At 47.5% G+C, this 12522-nt stretch overlaps 1 long non-coding RNA gene across 1 annotated transcript; it reads right to left on the reverse strand.

Annotated features, from left to right (window-relative positions):
- Nucleotides 1–21: 21 nt before the first annotated feature.
- Nucleotides 22–1345, reverse strand: LOC115069253. Its single transcript, XR_003848524.1, has 3 exons — nt 1060–1345; nt 477–522; nt 22–127 (listed from the first exon to the last, which is right to left on the reverse strand). It is a non-coding gene; the product is annotated as an uncharacterized LOC115069253 (long non-coding RNA).
- Between the last annotated feature and the right edge of the window lie 11177 nt (nt 1346–12522).

Genomic DNA, 12522 nt, shown 5'->3' on the forward strand with positions numbered 1-12522 from the left:
CCTCCAGATCCTTACCTGGAGAACCCTCCCTGCCGCAGTCTTCCTAACCACCTGAGTCCGGAGCCTTCAGATTCGGCCAAAAGACATCCCCAGACTTGACGGCAGTTGGCCCTTGAAAGTGTAATTTCTTTTTTTAAAAAAATATTTTTATTATTTGGGGCTGGAGAGATGGCTCATGGTTAAGAGCACTGTCTGCTCTGCAGAGGACCTGGGCTCAATTCCCAGCAGCTAATAACCGTCCATAGCTCTAGTTCCAGGGGAATCTGATGCCCTCTTTCGACTACTGTGGATATTGAACAACATGGGTGCATTTACACCCATGCAGGTAACACACTCATACACATAAAAATAATAAATATTTAATAAGGAAAATTCCTTTTCCTTTCTGAGCTACTGTCCTGTGGCACTTTTTCCTCTGGGCATAGCATGATGCCATCTTGGACAGGGCCCTGGCAGCCATAACCATTCCAACGTACCTCAGTGGCCAGGCCTATGGTGAAGGTGATAGACTGTTAACACTCCCTAAAAGATCAAAAATAAGTCATGATACTGGTACTCAGCCCCTTCCCCCAGCTGCAAGTGATCCCAAAAGACGCTAGAGTTTATAAAAAGTAAAAGGTTAGTGTAAAGGGAGATGCCATGATGGAATTTCCATGAGGTAGCCATCCATGACAGGAGGGGACTTCAGGTGATGCAGCTGTTTGGGGGTCACCCACGCTTCTGTAAGTTACCCCTCACCCATGCTCTGTAACCCCACCACCACGAGTCTCACCAAGTTGGACTTTGGTAAAATCATACTTTGGTCTGTCATTGGTGCCCATCTGGGGGTGAATGATGTTCTTAGCTTGTGTCTTCCCAGAAAAAATGAACATTATAGATGTGTGCAATTCCAGTGGAATAGTCCATATCCTGCTTACGAATACTCCTGATGGAGGTTAGGCTCGCTCCCAGGTTTTGTCTGTTATAAAGAAGGCTCTCTGCACACCTCTGTACCCATCTCCTATGGACATGTTTCTATCTCACTCCCAGAGAACGCATACCAGTTCTGACTTTACTCACCTTTTAATTTAGCCTCTCAGTCGTCCAATGACTCAGCATTCTTTTACCAAGCCAGCCCTGAGCTGTGCTGGAACACAAGTGCCTGGTTTCCTTCTGTACTTTCAAGGTGACCTTGAGACAAGGATCTCGCACATGAGAGGTGAACAAAGCTTGAGTCTCTTCACTTTCCTTTTTTTCCTGTCCTGGGATAGACTGCAGAGCTGCTGAACCAGCCCCTGCGGGGAGGGGGGCAGAGCTGGGCAAGGAGTCCTGGAGGGCTTTGCAGACACAGCAGCCTACCTGCCCTGCATGCCCACCCACATCTGCACAGTAGGAAAAAAACATCTGTCCACTCTGGAGCTGCCTTAATCGAACATCAGCTTAGCCAGCGTTTTCCCCAATCTTGCCAAAGAATATTTATTATCTCGTGAGAGGGACAAGCTGTGCTGAGCAATATAGATTTTTTTCCAAGATGGATGAAATGCCAGATGGCCACTCTGACTAGGGAAGCTGAGGTGTAATCCTTGGGAAGCTGAAAGAAAGTGCTCCTGAAAAGCATTATGAAACATCCCCCAGGGGCTGTGGATGTGGGTCAGTTGGAGAGTGCTTATCTAGTATGCAGGGAGCTGAGGTTTCCATCCCCATCACTCAGGAGGTTGGAGGCAAGAGACTCAGGAGGTCAAGGTCATCCTGGGCTGCTTAAGACAAGTATTTTTTAAAAATCCTCCAACTGTTCATAGGGCAGTTCACGCTCAATGCTGAGTGGGGATAAAGAGAGACAGCAGCTAATGGGAACACAAGTCTGTGGCTTTCCTTCTCTGGCACCATCCCATCTTGGCTGTGGGATAATGAATCATGACCTGACATGAGCAACTGGCCCACAAACATTCAGGGACAGGAAAGGAAAGGCCAGCCGACCTGCCTCTCAACTCCACATCCACATGACCTCTGGCCTTGCTGAATCGCTCTGCACATCCTGGCCATCAATTTTCTAGTTGTCAAACGGGAGCTAATTCATTACATACACTTTGCTCCAATGAATAGACTTACAGGTGTTGGCTTTAGGAAAGACAGTAAATATTGTCAGAATAGTCATGATGCATAGGAGAGATGGAATCTTGGAGGGTCTATTTGTTGTTGTTAGAGTGCTATTGTTATTTTGAGACAGGGTCTCTCTGTAGCCCCAGCTGGCCTGGAACTCACTATGTAGACCACACTGGCCTTGATCTCACAGAGATCCACCTGCCTCTGCCTCCTGAGTGCTGGGACTAAAGGTGAGCGCCACCACGCCTGGCTCACATATTTTATGTGTACAGAGTGTTATGCCTGCATATAAGTATGTGCACCCGTGTCGTACAGTGCCTGCAGAGGACAGAAGAGGCTGTCGGATCCCCTGGAACTGGAGTTACGGACAGTTGCTAGCTGCTGTGCGACTTACAGGTGTTGGCTTTAGGAAAGACAGTAAATATTGTCAGAATAGTCATGATGCATAGGAGAGATGGAATCTTGGAGGGTCTATTTGTTGTTGTTAGAGTGCTATTGTTATTTTGAGACAGGGTCTCTCTGTAGCCCCAGCTGGCCTGGAACTCACTATGTAGACCACACTGGCCTTGATCTCACAGAGATCCACCTGCCTCTGCCTCCTGAGTGCTGGGACTAAAGGTGAGTGCAACCACACCCCCCTAGAGTGCTATTTTATTTTTATTTGTATGAGTGTATTGCCTGCATGCATGTAAGTGCATCCATGTTCTGCAGTGCCAACAGAGGTCAGAAGAGGGTGTCAGATCCCCTGGAACTGAAGTTATGGATGGCTGTTAGCTGCCACGTGGGTGCTGGGAATCAAATCGGGTCCTCTGCAAGAGCAGCCAGTGCTCTTAACTGCTGAGCCATCTCTCCAGCCCCCTTAATTACATCTTAATTAGCACTCTCTGTTTCAAGTAGTTGAAACCCCAATTTAAATTGTCTGAGTGAAAAAGGAAACATAGCAGCATGTCACTGAAGAACCAGTGTAGTTATATGGCTTATGCATGAGTAAGTCAGGCCCTCAGCCAGTGGGCCAGGACCCAGCTGCCCCCATCTGCCTCGCTTCCCTTCTAGTCGGCTTTGCTTGAAGACCCCACAAGATGACCAGCCAATGCCCATCAGCAGCACCAGATCATCATCCTCTGGTTAAGCAGAACTGATGAAGAAGGGATAAGCACTCAGTGTTATTCTTAGGAAGGGCACTAGATAAAGCTGGGGAGGGGGTTGGCCTTGAAGACTCAGACCAAAAGCTATGTCGTGGGAGTGAGTTCAATAGTAGAGTGCAGCCAGCTTGCAGCAGCCCAGCTCTATCAGGTCATTTCCTGCAGCTATAATAAAGTACGTGAGGCAAAGTTTATTAGCTCACAGTTTTGGAGACAGCATGATCTGGGCTCTTGTGACAGTCTCGTGGTAGATGGCATCACAGTGGTACTCTGTGTGAAAGGAACCAGTCAGTGATAGGAAACCGGGGTGGCAGTCATTCCAGTTCTTTCATAACAATCCTCCTCTTGGAAACTAACTGGGTTCCCAGGAGAACTACCTTAATCCCTTCCCAGGACAGGGTCTGCAGTGACTTAATGGCTTCTTACTAGACCCACCTCTCAGAGGTTCTACGAGCCTTTAAGATCCGCTTGTGGGCCAAACTCCCAACACATGAACCCCTGGGGTATGAGCCATATCTAAACAAAAGCACCCACACAGGAAGAGGCCAGGTACCAACACCCAAGCCTTGCTTCTCACTTGCCTCTAGCCCCGTTGGCACTCCTCACTGACCACATTCAACTAGGAGCCAGAGGGAACTCAGTCCAACAGGAAAACCATTCACAAGTGAAAGGCTCCTCAGTTCCAGCTCAGTCTCTTGATCTGTCCTGTGGCCCAGGAATGAAGCCAAGTGAGGCTAACACCTCTCACAAATCAGAGACCTGGGGAAGAGGTAAGGACTCGTGTGTGTGTGTGTGTGTGTGTGTGTGTGTGTGTGTGCACGTGCAGAGACCAGCAGAGGACATCAGAGTCCCTGAAGCTGGAGTTACAAGTGGTTATGAGCCTGACATGGTCTTCTGGAAGGACAGCAATACTCTTAAGCGCTGAGTCATCTCTCCAGTCCCATTTTTAAAGCTTCTCAAAGGAGTGTGTTATCCCGTTAAAGGAGAAATCCACTGTGGGACGTCTTGCTGCTGGGATCCACTTCCTCACAATAGCCTGCTCAGAGAGGGTGCGCTGACTTGCAGAAAACTGGGCTTCAGGTCTCCTATTTAAAAACAAAAGCAAAACTACGAACACTTGGATGCTCAGTACTGTTTCCCACTATATGTATAAGTTAACACTTGTAACATCTTTGTGAAGAGAGGGAAGAGGACAGAGGGAGGCTGCAGGGAGACAGCAAGCAGTCTTTCCAGAAACTCGCACGAGACAGAACCGCACTTTACAGTAGCGGATGGAGGAAATGCAGACAGGTGGGGAGGACCGAGGGGACGGTTTTCAGAATGTTTCACGGGTCCTCCTGACAGGAGCAGGGATTAGGGTAGCATCACAGAGGAAGGGCCAGTTCTGTCTGTACGGTGTGTGCAGGGTGTACGCTCGCGCATGCGTGCTGCGAGGCATCGCACGGGCTTGGCTTTCCCGTCCGGTCTCCGCGGCGCTCTGTAGCAGTTGCCGCTGCCGAGCACCAGAGGGCGCCAGACAAGGCCGACCGCGTGCTCCCGGAGCCCGGGTGTGGAAAGAGCCCCGTCTGGATCATTAAAGAATGGCGGGCTAGTGTGGGAGGCCTTATCAATGCGTTCACTTGCAAGCATTCACTAGCTGCTTTCTGTGTGTTAAATGCTGTGGGTCGAAAGACGGAGTTACGCTTTCTGTTGCATGCATTAATACCGTCAGAAACCTTAACTTTTCATGCGACCTTGTTACTTTTTAAATTTGAAATTCTCCACCTGCTACATTCTTCCGAGAAGCCAGTCTGTGGGTTGGTTGTGGGACAGGCAGGTGTAGGACATAGTTTAACCTGAGACTCTGATTTGGTTATGCACACCCCCCTTATAATAAGGCAGTGGCCTCGAGTTCACTCACCTGCATGTGTTCTGAACACATACCCCTGTCTTCTACATGCACGCCCCTCTCCAGTCATGTACCCAGCAGCCTCAGAACGCCTCTGCACCCCATCTGCGCCTGGCTGCACGAATTCTCATCTCTTGGCAATAATATAGATTTCTGTGCCCCTGGTAACAAATTTAGACAGTTTCTGTTCAAGTTACTCAGTATAACTGGGTGTTGGCTAGTAACCTAGAGAGAACCCCCTATTTGTCATCTTATGAGTGTGCACATGATTAAAATCAGATGCATCATGGGAAAGCACATGTAGTGTTGAAAACACAATATCTCACCTAATCTATCATCAAAACAGGGAAGAATCCTCACTACAACCCTTAGTAACCAACTCCTCCAGGAAGCCCCAAGCAGTAGTCCAGGCCCTCACTTACGTGGCCTGCTGTCAATCATTTTATTTTTCTGTTTTTTGAGAGGGTCTCATTATGTATCCCTGACTGTCTGGGACTTGCTATACAGACCAGGCTGACCTGAACTCAGAAACCTGCCTGCCTCTGCCTCCTGAGTGCTGGGTTTAAAGGTGTGCACCACCACAGTGTACCCCTCTCTAACCTGTAATGTCCTTTTGCTCCAGTTGCTACATTTGCAAATCTGTGCGAGCCCTTATTTTCTATCGGAATAAGAGGCCAGGAAGCTGGAACCCCCAGCCCACACCTGACCGCGGCTGACAGCTGAGCACAGAGGCTTTGGAGGGGACAACTGAGCTCCATTCTTCACTGTCAACCTCCTGTGTCCTTGGCTCCTCATCTGTGAAGTGCTTCACCTTCGAATAGTGCTTTCCTCACTGGGTGTTGTGAAGAGTGAATGAGATAATCTGTGCAGAGTGCTTGGACTGTGTCACAAATAGGAGCTTGGCCTCTGCTTATTCCTATGCAACTCAGGACTCCAGCTGCATCCAATCCACTCATGAGAGGATGAAATTCTGCCACCTGCTGGCTGTGTTGGCACAGAGACCCTTCTTAGGCTACCAAAGCCTATGCCTGGGAGGCACAGCCTCAGAGCTGTGTGGGGAGTTAAAAGGGCCGTTGCATCGGCTGTTTTTGTACTGCCGTGGCCTTAATTCCTGACAGAGACACCTTGGCTCACCCCTGCAGAGGGTTTCTGTCCATCGTGATGGGGAAGATCTAGCACAGCAGCTCACTTCAGACTGCAGTGTGGGCAGAGGCTGTTCACACCCACCGCAGACCAGGAAGCCCAGAGCAAGGCCAGGCCCAGGGGAGGGACTGCAACCCTCAAAGGACAGCCTCTAGTCACCTAGCTCCACCACCTCCTTCACCAGCTTAGTAAACAAGCCTTTATAGAGGAGACTGAGGGGACATTTCCCATTCAAACTAAAATACTCTGGAGCAAGCTAGCAGTCCTGGGAGAAGGTGGCCAAGTGCTTTCTCATCTTACAATCTCCCGAGTCAAACCAATGATCAACTGCAGTACAGGCCAGCAGTACTCACGGGAAAGAATGGTCGTGCCTCAGACGTTGAACACAGCAGTTTCCAGTGGAGGCTGAAATGGCTAGGGATCAGCACATAGCCTGGGCTAGTCCCTTCCAGTGAGGAGGAGAATCTGGGGATTGTGAGGTAGACAGCCAGGAGGAAGAGACACAGAATGTCCTGAGGCAAGAGTCCCTCTAGGCCTTGAGGTAAGAGGCCGTGCTTCTTCTTGGATGAGGAGAGTTGAGGTGGGGTTAAGGGACAAGTGCCCATATCTCAAGGTGAGCAGCTTGGGTGGTGGGGGCGAACCTCCCTAGAACTCCAGGAAGACAGGGATGTGTCCTTTAGTCCACTGCTATGTTCCTACATCTGCAGTCACTCAGTAAACATCGAGTGTATGCACTGAAGCACTTACAGCTGACTGAAGCATCCTTGCAGCCTGGGGCTGTAATGGGTCTGGAGGCAGGAAGGCTAAAATGTCAAGACCATCCTTGGCTATGTAGCAAGTCAGAGGCTAGCCTAGGAAACAAGAGAACTTGTCTCCACAAAATAATGATGGCACAGGCCTTTAGTCCCAGCACTCGGGAGGCAGAGGCAGGCAGATCTCTGTTAGAGGCCAACCCGGTCTACATAGTGAGTTTCAGACCAGATGGGGCTACAGGGAGACCCTGTCTCAAAAAAAAAAAAAAAAAACCAAACAAAACAACAACAACAACAAAAAAAAAACCAACAAAAAAAAAAGCAATTTGATTGATTCTGGAACAATTTGGTTAAACTAGAAGTCTTGCAAAGACAGTTGAAGTTGGGTCTGGAGAGATGATAGCTCAGCAGTTAAGAGCGCTGGCTGCTCTTGCAGAGGACCTGGGTTTGATTCCCAGCACCCACCCACACGGTGGTTAACAACCATCCTTAACTCCAGTTCCAGGGGATTGGAAGCTGTCTTGTGAACTCCTTGGGCATTGTACAACATGGGTGCACTTATATACACACAGGCAATACAGTCAGGCACATAAAATAAAAGTGATAAATAAAATATCTTTTTAAAAGAAACCTGAAGCTTTGAAGTTTCTCAGTCATTGATTTTTACAAAAATCAGTCTGCTTGGTTGACTTTGAAAGTACAGTCTTTTTATATCTTTGTTTTTTCACTGTAAAAAAAATCAGAGCTAGGAATATAGCTCAGTGGAAAAGTACTGTACAGTTTAGCATGGGTGAGGCCCTGGGTCCCATTCCCAGGACAGCAAAAATAAGTAAATAAAAGAATAATAATTTTTTCAGTGTTCTTCTCTTTCCTGTTTCAGGATACCTGTGCTGAATCTCCTGGCACTCCGGCTGCTTACACCTGTGGCTCTTCTCAGATCTGACTAACATGGTTAATAATTTGTAACTGGGAACTCACAATTGAGTAATTATAAAAATGGATTGCCAGAACCCTGTCAGCCCCATCTGACATTTGGGAAGCCAGCTGCTTTGGGGTCCTTTAAAGGCTTGGTGCTGTGAACTCAGAGCCTGGCACTAGAGGGCAGTGCTTAGCTAATATTCCAGCACCCAGGACTACTGACTAACAGCATTCAAAACTTTGGGATAAATTTCACAGCACCCTTTTTAAAAGCTCACCAACAAAATTAATGCAATGTGAAACTTTTAAATATACACAAAACGATAAAAATTCTATACTACATCTCCAGACTCATCTCCCAGGTAATGGAATCACAGGTGTCATGCTTTGTCTCTGTCATTTTAGTTCCCACCCCTGCAGGGATGAAAGCTTGCTTTTTTTCTCCTTAAATAGAGACCATTAATCAGTGTTAATACAGCTCCTCATTATGATCTCCAATTCATAATCAAATGATTGCAGTTGCATCAACACACTCTCATCTTATAGCTCAACTTGAATCAGTAACCAGACAAGTGACCAGACAATTGGCTGTATTTGGATGCCGGGCTCCTGAGGGCTCGTTAGTCTAGAAACAGCAGTCCTACTCACATGACTTTCTAGACTTTTTTGTTTGCTGCTGTGTTAGGTTGTTGAAGAAAGATCTATATTTGGGGGTTATCTGATTGGGTCTTCCTAATGTTTACAAATAACTATATACTTAAAATTTTTGCCTGGCGTGGTGGCACATGCCTTTAATCCCAGCACTCAGGAGGCAGAGGCAGGTGGATCTCTGTGAGTTCAAGGCCAGCCTGGTCTACATAGTGAGTTCCAGGACAGCTGGGGCTACAGGGAGACCCAGACTCAAAAAGACCAAAAAAATTTTTTAAAGGGGACCCCTTTTTGAAGATTTTACCTTTATTTTCATTTACACATATGCGTGTATGTCTGTGTATGAGTATGCACGTATGCATATGAGTGACTGCAGAAGCTGCAACAGGCTGTTGGATCCCCCAGAGCTGGAGATGCCAGCAGTTGTGAGCTGTCCAGTGTGGGTCCTGGGAACCGAACCTGGGTCCCCTAGAAGGCAGGAAGTGCTCTTAGCTGTGGAGCCATCTCTCCAGCCCCATATTTAAAATTGTAAAAATGCATTTATTTATTTGTTTATATATATATATGTGTGTGTGTGTGTGTGTGTGTGTGTGTGTGTGTGTGTGTATGTCCTAGTTTGCTTCTCCTTTGCTGTGACAGAACACGCTGACCAGTACCAACTTGGGGAGGAAAGGGTTTATTTGTCTTACATCTCCAGGTCACAGTTCATCAGGGAGCCCAAGGTAGGAACTCAGGGCAGGAACCTGGAGGCAGGAGCTGGAGCACAGGCCATGGAGGAATGCTGCTTACTGGCCCCTGCTAGACCTGCTTTCTTATGCAACACAGGCCCACCTGCCCAGGGGTGGCACCACCCACAGTGGGCTGGGCCTTCCCACATCACTCATCAAGAAGATGCCCTCAGACATGGCCACAGGCCAGTCCTATGGAGGAAATTCCCCAATTGAGGCTCCCTCAAGCCAGGTGTGTCAAGTTGATATAAAGCTATCCAGCACAACTGACCCCTTGTCAACTTGACACACAAACACATCACTATTAAACCATAACCTTTCCAACTTTTGTCCCCAAGATATGATGTTAATATCACAACATAAGACAGTACAACCTTAAAAACCCCACAATCCTTAAAAAATCCAAACATTTAAAAGTTCATAGTCTCTTTAAAAGTCTCTTAACTGTGAGCTTCTGTAAAATCCAAAACAAGTACTGTCTTATTTCAAAGGGTAGAATCCGGGACACCTAAGCAAAACCTAAGTCCAGCAAAGTAACTCAAGGCTGGCTTCACTCCAGAGCTTCTGGGCTCCACAGTCCAGCAAAGTAGCTCAAGGCTGGACATCTGGACTCATGATCTTCTGGGCTCCAAAGGGTTCTGGCAGCTCCACCTCTCTGACTCTGACATTCATAGCACACACAGCTTGCCTCAAAGACCCAGCTGGCTCCATTCCACACCTGCCATTGCCCTTGGTGGTTGTCCCATGGTCCTGGCATCTCCAAAAAGTTGGTGTCTCCATTGAAACTAAAGCTCCATGTTCACCAATGGCCTCTTCTTGCTTCTTGGGGTGCAAAGCCTCAGATTCTCTTCATGACTCCTTCAATCCTGGGGTCTTCACTGCAACTGAAGCTGCACTTTCACCTATGGCCTTTCCTGGCCTCTCAGGGTGCTGAGCCTCAGCTGCTCTCTGTGACCCCTTCACGCTTTCAACACCAGAACCATGCTGGAGACTCTTACACGTTACCAAGTCCTGCTTCTAGCTTGAGATGGAGGCTCAGGTTCCCTGTGTGTGCTGACCCCGAGGAAATACCTCCCAGAGGATTTCACCACAGTGATGCTGGTCTCTTGTTACTCACAGCTGATTTTCCAGCCCCAGCTAACCAGCATCAATTGTCCCAGTAAAGCAAAGGTTTTACTTTAAGTTCTGGTTTCTTCTTAATTGCAGCTGATTCTTCAGCCCCAGCCAACCAGAACCCATAGATTCTCAATTCAAAACATCACACGAACAGCCCTGATAGTCTCTGCTTCCCTTTGACGCTTCACAAACCAGGCCTCCATTGCTCACAACTCTTTCAGCATAACTGTTCCAAGTTCCACAGCAACTAAGCACTGAATGACTTTTCCAGCCCAAAGTTCCAAACACTTCCACAATCCTCCCAAAAACAACTGGGTCAGGTATGTCACAGCAGTGCCCAACTCTCTGGTACCAATTTCTGTCCTAGTTTGTTTCTTCATTGCTGTGACAAAACACTCTGACTACTACCAACTTGAGGAAAGGGTTTATTTCATCTTACATCTCCTGGGTCACAGTTCATTAGGGAGACCAAGGTAGGAACTCAAGGCAGGAACCTGGAAGCAGGAGCTGAAACACAGACCATGGAGGAATGATGCTTACTGGCTTGCTCTCCTGGCCCCTGCTCAGCCTGCTTTCTTATGTAGCACAGGCCCACCTGCCCAGGGATGGCACCACCCACAGTGGGCTGGGCCCTCCCACATCACTCAACAATCAAGAAGGTGCCCCATGGACATGGCCAGAGGCCATTCCAATGAAGGCAATTCCCCAGTTGAGGCTCCCTCAACCCAGGTGTGTCAAGTTGACACTACAGCATCCAGCACAGCATGTAGAGGTCAGAGGACAACTGTCAGGAGTCATTCTCTCCTTCTGTCTTGTGGGTCCTTAGAATTGAACTCAGGTCATCATGCTTAGCAGCAAGTGACTTTACCTAATGAGCCACTTGCTGACCCCACTTTAAATATACACGATTTAGTTATTTTTATATGTGTGTTTGTCTGCATGTATATAAGTGTGCCGCATGTGTGCCTGGCACCCAAGGAGGTCAGAAGAAGGTGTCAGTTCCCCTGGAACTGGAGTTATAGGTGGTTGTTAGCCTCCATGTGGGTGCTGGGAACCAAACCCAGGTAGGTCCTCTGCAAGAGTAGCCCCTGATCTTAACTGCTGAGCTGCCTCTTAAGCCCCTCTACTTTGTGTGTGTGTGTGTGTGTGCGTGTGTGTGTGTATTTTTTTTATTTGTTATTTTTATTTTATGTGTATGAGTGTATTGCCTGCATGTATGTGGGTGCACCTGTGTCATGCAATGCCACAGAGGTCAGAAGAGGGCTTCGGATTCCCCTGGAACTGGACTTAAGGATGGTTCATAGTTGCCATGTGGGTGCTGGGAATCGAAACTGGGTCCTCTGCAAAAGCAGTCAGTGCTCTTAACTGCTGAGCCATCTCTCCAGCCCCTACTTTGTATATTTTTAAAACAAGAATAAATCACCTATTTGGCTTTGGTTTGGTTGGGTTTTGTTTTGTTTTATTTTGTTTTGTTGAGACACGGTTCCCCTGTAGCCCCAGCTGTCCTGAAACTCACTATGTAGATCAGGCTGACCTTGATTTCAGCAAGATTCTCCTACCTCTGCCAGGATTAAAGGTGAGTGCCACCAAGCCAGGCTGATGTGGGTTTTTTTGTTTTGTTTTGATACTTGTTCTGTAACTTGTCAGTAACTCTTCCAATGGACTTGTGATCCTCCTTCCTCTGCCTCCCAAGTACCGGGTTGACTTATTGCTAAGGAAGAACTCAGAATCAATTATTATTAGAGCATTTAGATCACAGCTCTTGGACTTTATGCCTTGCTACTCTCAAACTAAAGGACACCAGTGTGGTAGACAACAGATCCATGTCCAGGCTCCACTCAGCTGTGCCCTGGCTGGATATCTGTCAATCTGGGCTTCAAGTTTATTATTTGCAAAATTATTTTCATGGGATATGATTTTTTAGATGAATTAAATAAGACAATTTACGATAAGTTTTTGGGACGCAACAGCACAACATAATCGACCCAGGCTAGCCAGGTCTACACAGTGAGACCCTTTTTTTTTTAAAAAAAAAAAAAAAAGAGGTCTTTGGGGCTGGAGAGATGGCTCAGTGGTTAAGGGCACTGACTGCTCTTGCAGAGGAC

This window comes from Nannospalax galili, unplaced genomic scaffold, assembly GCF_000622305.1.
Source record: "Nannospalax galili isolate Female #2095 unplaced genomic scaffold, S.galili_v1.0 scaffold310, whole genome shotgun sequence".
Taxonomy (NCBI): Eukaryota; Metazoa; Chordata; class Mammalia; order Rodentia; family Spalacidae; genus Nannospalax; species Nannospalax galili.